The sequence below is a fragment of the Mesoplodon densirostris genome, chromosome 7 (assembly GCF_025265405.1).
Source record: "Mesoplodon densirostris isolate mMesDen1 chromosome 7, mMesDen1 primary haplotype, whole genome shotgun sequence".
NCBI classification, from domain to species: Eukaryota; Metazoa; Chordata; class Mammalia; order Artiodactyla; family Ziphiidae; genus Mesoplodon; species Mesoplodon densirostris.
Window position 1 is genome coordinate 77,064,161 of NC_082667.1, and position 10,059 is coordinate 77,074,219.

The 10,059-nt window shown below is 36.7% G+C and overlaps 1 pseudogene; it reads right to left on the reverse strand.

Moving 5' to 3' along the window:
* The window catches only part of LOC132494203 (centrosomal protein of 78 kDa-like), a 138,377-nt pseudogene that overhangs the window by 17,618 nt on the left and 110,700 nt on the right, over positions 1 to 10,059 (reverse strand).

Consider the following 10,059-nt stretch of genomic DNA (forward strand, 5'->3'; position numbering starts at 1 on the left):
CTTAGAACAAGCCATATATTAAAATTCACATTTAAATATTTAATTTGAATTTACTGAAAACAAACATCATAGGTTAAAATGGTTATATTTATCCTTCAAAGCTACTGTATTTTATGTTATTTTATTTATTTATTTTAATAGGTCTTGATTGGACTATAATTGCTTCAGAATTCTTTGTTAGTTTCTGTTACACAACAAAGCGAATCAGCCATATGCATACACATGTCCCCATATCCCACCCTCTTGAGCCTCCCTACCACCCTCCCTATCCCACCCCTCTAGGTCATCGCAAAGCACCAAGCTGATCTCCCTGTGCTATGCTGCTGCTTTCTACTATATTTTAGCAGCAATAGGAGGCAGGGTAAAATGGAGTGTATGCGGTAATACAGGACAAATATTTCATAGAGTGTAGCTTATTGATAATCACCACACGATCCTCTGTGATTTACATGCCTCTTAAAACTATATAGGAGCTCACTTCATTTTGTGCTATTTTATTGTGTTTTTTAACTTAATTGCCATCAAAAAAAAAATCTTTGTATGCATATGGTTTGTATGTGTATACCCTTCCTTTACTTTCAGAAACTAATGCAAATACATTTGTATTAAAATTTTTTTAAATTACACTTTTCTTGTTAGGAGATTAAAAAATTTCTAATAAAAGTTCCCATCTTTTATTAGGCATACATAAGTATAATATAAATGTGACACAATTCACACCATTATTTCACCTCTATACTCACCTGGATCTAGGTATATACCCAGATACTGATTTGGCTTACCTCTATGTCTCCAAATAACTGAGGCAAATACAAAAAAAAGCCCAAGAAATAAAATTACTCTTAAAAGAGCTCAATGAGCTTGTATACTTCAGTTACATTTCCACTTTGTTTAATCATGCTAACTAAAAAAAAATGTTTAACTGTTCTCATTCCATGATGCCCTATTATTCTGTACTAATTTTACAGAATTCCTAATGTTTTACATATACATGTTTTATTTATATATCTTTCCATTTCTAATATCATAGCAAAAGTCAATGTAGCTATTTTAAGAATGCTTTACATATGATATAAATTTTTAATAATAATATCTAATTAGTGTGATATCACAAATCTTAACTTCTTTGAATGTACTATTTGATTATTAAAATATCACTCTCTTGAAATAACAATGGGCAGACGATCAGAAGCTTTTTTTTGACTTCATAAACACTCTTAACAACTTATTTAATACACTATTGTCCAAGCAAGTTGATTAATAGAGAATCAAAAACATACAACTTGAAGTAGGAAAAAAAAAAGCTGTATTTATGAAGATGTTTACAATAGTTTATTTGAGGTTATTTCCAATTTTTCACCAATTTAAAAAATTGACCTACTCAATGAAACCTTGTGAATGCAATGTTAAAAAGCATAACTATGAATCACAGAATTTAAATTTAGTATGAAAAGAATGGCAAATTATATTGAAGCTATGTGGAATTATGTTTATAGACAGCAGGAAGAGAAAATTAAAATGTAAATATTGCTTGATAGGATAATGGGATTAGAAGTGGTCTTTTAAATTTTTCATTTTTATGCTAATACAATACCTTTATAAAACCCCAAAATCTTCAAACAACACATTTTTTAAAAATTGTGGTAAACTACACAAAACAGAAAATTTATAATTTTAACCATTTTAAAGTGGACCGTTCAGTGATATGAAGTCAACAAATTTTTAAAACTTTCAGAGGGCACCTGAATAAAAGATGTGTTGTCCACTGGTGATTTTAATGTATCTGGTATATAACTAAAGTCACCACAAAACTCTTTCTGGGAAATTGGCAGATCATAAACATAAATTTATTTTGCTTTTTATTAAACCTTATTGTTTTGCTGTTTCAAAATTCAAATTTACTCACAAGAAAGAGTCAGTTTCATATTAGATTTGGTTTCACAAATGCTGCTCCTGCTATTCATTCTTATCACCAAAAAAAAGAGACTATTTGTGACTAACGATAATATGTTACAGAAAATAAAAAGTTAAAAGGTTTTCAAGCTGCATATCTGGGAACCTAAATTAAAGCATCACACAACATTTTCAAAAACAGAAAAGCCATTTGATTTGACTAAAATCTTAGTTTTAAGATGGCAGAAAGTACCTTGATAATTTTCTTTTAAGAAAGAAAGAAAACCAAGCCATTAAAGAGAAATTCTTCCGAGAGAACTGAAACATGTTATATACCTCTGACTTGGCACTCCTTCCATCTGGAGAACTTGTTTGGTAACTGTTTTCATCACAGAATGATCTAAAGTAAAATGAATTGAAATTACAGAGTAATTATTTTCCAATGAGTGGCTACTTCCATTTAAAACCCAAAGCCAACTAATTATTGCTTTTCCCATACATTTAAATATGAAATCTACATTATATAATTATACACTTATTTCCCCCTTTGTGTATTCTAATTTCTTCCTCAGAAACCTAAGATGCCATCTTGCAGACTGCCCACAGTGGCTACTATTTTGGCAGCAGCAAAGGTCAACTTTAAACATTTTGCATCTAAAGTGGCTTTGGATACCTCTGGATACAAAGTACAGTCTGAGCACCGTCCAGACCCTTAGATACCTAAAGAGCATCTAAGATATCAAACCAGGGCATCCAAGATAACAAACCAAGTTCTGATATTCCCTCAAAAGCTGCTCCTCCAATCAGCCCCCTTCTTCTAAGTGATACTACCCAGTTGCACACATAATCATCAACGACTTGTCTCCTTGTTACTATTTCCTTCATACCTCACATCTATCTGCAGGTCTTGATAGCTACACCCTCAAAACACAACCTGAATTCAACCACTTTTCACTTGCTGCAAACTTCCAACCTAACCTAGGCCATAAACATCTCTTATTTGGAGCACTGTGATAGTCTCCTAACTGGTTTCCCTGTTCCTTTTCTTTTCTTTTTTTTTTTTTTTTTGCGGTACATGGGCCTCTCACTGTTGTGGCCTCTCCCGTTGCGGAGCACAGGCTCCGGACGCGCAGGCTCAGCGGCCATGGCTCACGGGCCCAGTCGCTCCGCGGCATGTGGGATCTTCCCGGACCGGGGCACGAACCCACGTCCCCTGCATCGGCAGGCGGATTCTCAACCACTGCGCCACCAGGGAAGCCCCCTGTTCCTCTTCTTTATCCTCCCAAGTCCCTTCTCTATACCAGGTCACCTTATTCAGATACGATTTGGATCATGCCTTTTTCCAGTTCAAACCCCTCTACTCATTTAGAATAATCCACATCTTTACTCTGGCCTTCAAGACTTTACAAGAGCAGACCCCTGGCTAGCTCCTTGACCTCATGTCATACCACACTCTTCTTCACTCGGTACTCTGCCCAGATTGGCCTCCTTGCTTTTCCTTAAATACTCCACCCACCTACATGCCTACATACTCATTGCCTCCTTGTCCTGGAATGTGCTTACTCCACATCTTCCATGGCTTGCTCCTCTCTTCATTCAGGTCTCCGTTCAAATGCCACTTCTCCAGTGAAGCTGTCCCCTAACAAACCTATCCAATGGAGTCCTACCTGCTCTCCCTCACTCTCCTTACATTAAGATACTTCTGCACTTCCTACTCTCTAAAATTATATGACTTATCTGTTTACTCATTTCTATCTGATCTCCTTCACTAGAATGTAAGCTCCATGAGGGCAAGACTTTTGTCTGTCTGGTTCACTGCTTTATCCCTAGTCCCTAAACCCGTATCTGGCACACAGAAGATGATTACAAAATTACTTGTGAATCTGACAATGAATAAAGTACTCCTGGCAAGAATTCAGAGGTTGCACAGGAAAGAAAGAATGCTCTTGGTGGAAGCAGGCTTAGTATCTAGGTTCACCTCTATTCAGAGTCGAGATAAGAAAAAGTTACAAGTATAATTCACTTTAATTAGTACATTAGCTGCTAAAAACATAAGGGAAGTGCAACACTAGAAAAGTACAGTTGAAGCTTGAACAACATGGGTTTGAACCTCGCGGGTCCACTGACACACGCATAGTTTTCAATACATACGTACTATCGTCCTACATGATCCAAGGTTGGTTGAATCCACAGATGTGGATCCACTGACTATAAACTTATACCCAGATCTTCAACTGCGTAGGGGTCGACACCCCTAACCCCACGTTGTTCAAGGGCCAACTGGATATGATGAGGAAAGTTAAACACATTAAGTTTTAAAAAACTGTCAATACCTGAACAAATTCTTTTTGTTTTGCTATGTGTTCATCAATTTAAAAAAAGTGACCACATACCAACAAGCAGATTTTTTCTTATATCCAGAACGAGCAGAGTTCTGTTGGTTTCAAGGGCCTTTAGTAAAGCCTTTGCTCCTTCACTGGTGAGGCCGCACTGCTGCAGATCAAGTGCTTTCGATGAAAGACAAAAGGTCACTTGCTAACTCTACAGATTTAACATATAGACAACTCTCATTTTCTCACGTGTGGAAGAGTCCTGCACAAGACAAGTCATGGCAGGTTTGTAATTTTGGGTATGGAAAAAAACAGAGACATATACGCACACACATAATGCATAATCCAATTTAAAAACCTCTTCTTGGATGTGCAGTGATAACCCTGGCTTTAGTACCAATAAATCAGACAACGTATTTTACAATTACAGAACTGAAGAATAACTGTATAGAACCTATGAGCAAAAAGCATCACAAAATGAATCTCAGTTCATAATTAGCAAGGGCGGCAGGGGCGTGTAAACCTCACAGGCAAAACCTGGTGGAGCTCAGAAATGCACTGCATTCTTTTGATCATGATCTTCAGCTCCAAATCACACTTGAAACTAGTTCAAAGGGGAAAACAAAATAGAAGAAATGTAATAACTGTTAGTTTTAGAGGAAAAAAAGACAAGTCTAAGAGGATACAAATAATAAAAACTTTCAACAATGTGTGAATAGAGAATACATACTAAAAACCTATCATGAAAGTATGATGGTCAAGAACCCTCGCAGTAAAAGGCCAGACAAAAACCAGAAAAACTGATCATGAATTCTAGTAGTTCTGGGGCTGAACAACCTACTCATTTAAACCAAAGGGATCATCACTAAAGCACAGGGATTAAAAAATATTACATGAAAGGAAACTATCATGAGTCTTGTTTAAGTGTTGTGTGGACCATCACATTAAAATAACTGGAGTCTTTCAACACCCCCATGACACACAGAAATAGCAAGTCAGACATACGGATCTGACAGGATATGATACAACCCTTACAAACTCTCACTACAGAAGAATGGACACAGGGTATAATTAACCAAATAGCCAAATTAATACAAACAGCCAGTAAACCTCACCAGTCAATCAAATGAATACAAAATAAAACAAAATGTGGTTATTCTCCTATCAGATGAAGCCAAGATTCTGTAAGAAAAGCTTTTAAATAATGTCTATACCCTTTGGATCCAACAACTCTCTTTCTAAGAATTTAACCAAAAGAAACAGTCAGAGATATAGGTAAGGATATATATCAGAGTACTATTTGTAACTGAAAAACTGGACAAAGCTTATATACAAGAATGGATAAGCTATGTGCACTGTGGCATATTCATATAATGGAATACTGAACAATCACAAAAAATGATGTAGGAGATGCAAATTTACTGACTTGCTAAAATGCTCATACTAAATTAATTGAAAAAAGTTATAAAATTTGGAGTAATCCCACTTGCATAGAAAATGGAGAGGTACTCATTTTTGTAGTTTTACGTTTTTTTACAAGTGCTACAGGCCAGCGTTTGTGAGAGGCAGGCTTCACATCTACTGTTGGGGTGGACTACAAATTGGCATAGCCTTTCTGGGTGGTAATTTGGCCATGTGTATCAAATGTCTTAAAAATAGGTCACACTTAGTCATTCCACTTGTAGTACCTTATTCTACAGAAGTAATCCCGATGGACACAGAGATGTATATACAACGTATTCACATTGTTTCTGACAGGGAAAAGCAAACTGTCTAAATAGAATTGCAAAGAATTGATTAAACTATGGGACATCAATACGACGCAATACTACATGATACATCATTAAGTGAAAAAAGCAGGAATATGAAATAGCAAGTATACTACAATTCTATTTTTGTAATCCCTAAGTGTACATATATATTTGTAGAAAAAAAAAGACTGAAAGTATATACGTCAAAATGAACAGTGATTATATCTGGGTATTAAAATGATAGGTAATTGTTCTCTTGTTACTCTGTATTTTCTGTAAAGGATATATGCAACTCTTAGAGAAAGTTGAAAAGCAAAATAAAAGCTATCAGTACAATGTGGCTTTAAAAAATCCTATCACAATAGTATCATGCCAAAAGCTAAGCATATTTCATATTAAACATTCAATATTTTCAATTTTAGAATTTCCCTCTAAGCCATAAATCCTCACTAAGAGATTCTGCCAAAGCACTTGCACCCAGGTCACCAATGAGCGTGTTGCAGTTCAGAGTGATGCGCCTCAAACCAGCCATGCAGTCAAGATCACGTCTCCTGGAATGAAGACTCTCAGCCCAGGTTTCTTCACGCCTTCTGGTAGTCTGATACTTCAAAGATTTAATGGGATGAAATGAAGATGCTTGAATAAGGAAACAGGGTGTGCCTGAGTATGGCTTCTTATGTCAGAGATTTACACACACACACAGATCAAGCATATATGCCAGGAGCATCAACCTGAGAAATTCAACAGTCACTTCTGGTTTACGAGTCCAGTGACCCAGATTCTGCTCGGTCAGTGATTAGATTCTAGCCACTGCATTTCCTGTTTCTGAACACTTATGTAAAGTTGGACAACTCAATTACAGTCTATGAATTATTTTCCTTATCTTCTAAGTCAGGGAATTGGTTCTAAATTCTATCTTTGCTGAGGCCCTATATTTCATCATCCTGTCCTCCAATGGCCTCCAAACACCTGACTGGGCAAACCATAAGAAAACTTTTTAATATGCATCTTATTTATTAACAAATTATATACACAAAGTTCCATACATAGAATTTATGTACATGATAAACTACACAGATTTTTTAAAATAATACAAAGGTAAAAAATGTTCTAATATTTTCTTTTCCTAACTCCTAAGGCATTATTTTATTTTACTTATTTTTTTATAAAGATTTATTTATTTATTTGTTTGTTTGTTTGTTTGGCTGTGCCGGGTCTTTAGTTGCAGCACGCCGGATCTTTTAGTTGTGGCATGTGGGCTCTTAGTTATGGCAGGCACGTGGGATCTAGTTCCTTGAGCAGGGATCGAACCCAAGCCCCCTACATTGGGAGCACATAGTGTTAACTGCTGGACCGCCAGGGAAGTCTCAAGCATTATTTTAAAAACTATATTTACAAAATGTATCTCACATGCTACCTAGGGCGTGCACACAAGCTTTAGAGGCGTGGACTATGCAGAGCCAGTCTGATGTGCATTGGGAAAATAATGGTTTGACATTTAAGCAAAAGTACTGTCTTGAAGACATTCAGTTCTTTATATTCATAAGGTAAATTTTGGTAACAGGGAACACTGACTGTCAATGAAAAAAGTCTTATTACATTCCTGAAAAAGTAAAAGACTCAAAGTGCCTTTGTTACTCTAAAAGGAAAATCATTAGTGTCATTTTTCTATTAACAATAACTTATTAAAGCTCCAAGCAGAAACAACAGCAATCACTTACACAGTGCTTAGTATGCGCCAGGCACTATTTACACAAATAAGTGCATTTAAACCTCATAATGAGGCATAGAGGTTAAGTGATTTGCCCATGGTCACGAGCTATGAAATGGGAGAAAGGGAATTTGAACCTAGGCCATTTGGCTTCTGCACCCAAGTTCCTGACTGTTTTCTACCTCAGGGGTCAATGGACTTGCCCTGTATAGGCTCAAAGAAGTTTTCAATTTTTAAAATCTAAATTTAAACATTTCCACATTTGTGGGCTATACAGTTTCTGTTGCAACGACTCTGCCCCACTGGTGTAGGGTGAAAGGAGCCACAACTACCATGTAAACAATGGGTGCGACTATGTTCCAGAAAAACTTCCTTTACAAAGCCAGGCGACGGGCTGGATCTGGCCCACCAGCCAGAGTTTACCTATCCCTGATCTGCACCATCAAACTATTAAAAAGCCTTCATGTCAAATTATTAACTAACTTTAGGCCTAAATACAGTCATTATAACCACTGTAAAGTTGTTAAGGCATTATTTTAAAAACTGTATTTACAAATTGCTGATGTACTGACTTTTATTAGTTTAAAAACTACAACAGCTAATAAACACTTGATTCATTTAAGTCTTGAAGACTAGAATGGCATAGTTTCTTCACAGTATTACAATAAAAGTTTTCAGTAAAAAAACATACATAAAAGTATTATTAGGTATTATATATTAAATCTCTTATTTCTAAAATTAAGTGGACTATCTTTACTAAATGGTAGAATCCCAAACTGAAAACTGGTCATATTCTTTCTGCAAAATAAAAGCTGTGCTCACATGTATCAAAAGACAAAAATTAGGGCTTCCCTGGTGGCGCAGTGGTTGAGAGTCCGCCTGCCAATGCAGGGACATGGGTTCATGCCCCGGTCCGGGAAGATCCCACATGCCGCGGAGCGGCTAGGCCCGTGAGCCATGGCCGCTGAGCCTGCGCGTCCAGAGCCTGCGCTCCACAATGGGAGAGGCCACAACAGTACCACACGCACACACACACACACAAAGACAAAAATTAACTGCCCTCTGTATCAATATATTAATGTGTTTCAATCACATATGTTTTCATGAAAGTTTAAACATAAAATCACCTTTAAGATCTAGGCCATGGGATCTGCTCCATGCCATGTCAGAATACACCCCGTGAAGTTTACTTAACTTGTCTTAAGTGTGATAGAATTCTTTATACCTTGACAAATAACTAAAAGGAAAAAAAAAAAAAAAACCCCACACACAATAAGATGAAGAGCCTATACATTTGTCCATCTTGACTTATTTGCTTTTCTTGAGTCAGTTGCAAGTTTATAGCCACATTCTCAAAATCATTAACTACAATCTTCCCAAACAGGCAATTGACGAACAGATGCATTCTAAAACTTGTCAGTAACAAAGTGCTATTCCAGTTTACAGCAACAGTTTAATTCTATTTAGATACTAAAACTGAATACGCTGAATACTGCAAACTTGATTCCCAACCACTCAGCAAAGTACTACATACCTTTTCAGATATAGGAAAAAAAAGAAAAAAAAGAAAAAGCATACAATTCTTCCTATTTTCATTTCCAAAGATACATCCCAATCTTAATGATCAATCAGTGATTTAAACGTCAACTATAAACCCAGTATACTGCTGCTATGCAGTGTACTAGAGCAATAGAAGAGAGAGGACCTCAAACCCTCTGTTCCCTCAAATTCAAAGGCAGGCTTCCTGACCCCTCCAGACCACTACCGGACACAGGGAAGGCACACTAATGTTTCAGGACCCCAACCAACAGTCACCTGCTTTGTGATTACTTCCGTGACACACCCCTCACCAACACCACTGAGTTTGCTGCTCCTACGGGACGTTACATGTATTTACTATGTTAACACATACCACAGTGCATCATAATTATGATTGCAGATAGATGTTCTAACAAGAGAATGATGACTTTTTTGCTCTTTACATCTTGCTATTTCCCTTCCCATAATATTTCTTGAAGTGAAACCATAAAATATAGACAAACACAAAAAACAGAAAATATACAAAACATGTGCTTTGCACCTTAACGCAAACTTAAGTAAAATGAGTTCTGACAGTATCCAGCATGACAAACTTCCATGGTACAAATGAGAACGGACCAAGGTTTGAGCAGGTACAGGAGACAATCCAGGCATGAACAACACCAAGGAAAGGTAGACAGGAAGTAACATGGTGTGTAGGAAATCACGAGACCAGTCTGATGGGAAGAGACTTAAACAAGACTGAAACTCACTTTCTAAACCTCCATCTCCAATTGGACAATTCGCAGGACACAGGTGCACCAAAGTGGCCAATTTATTCAATCCCTTTAGTATG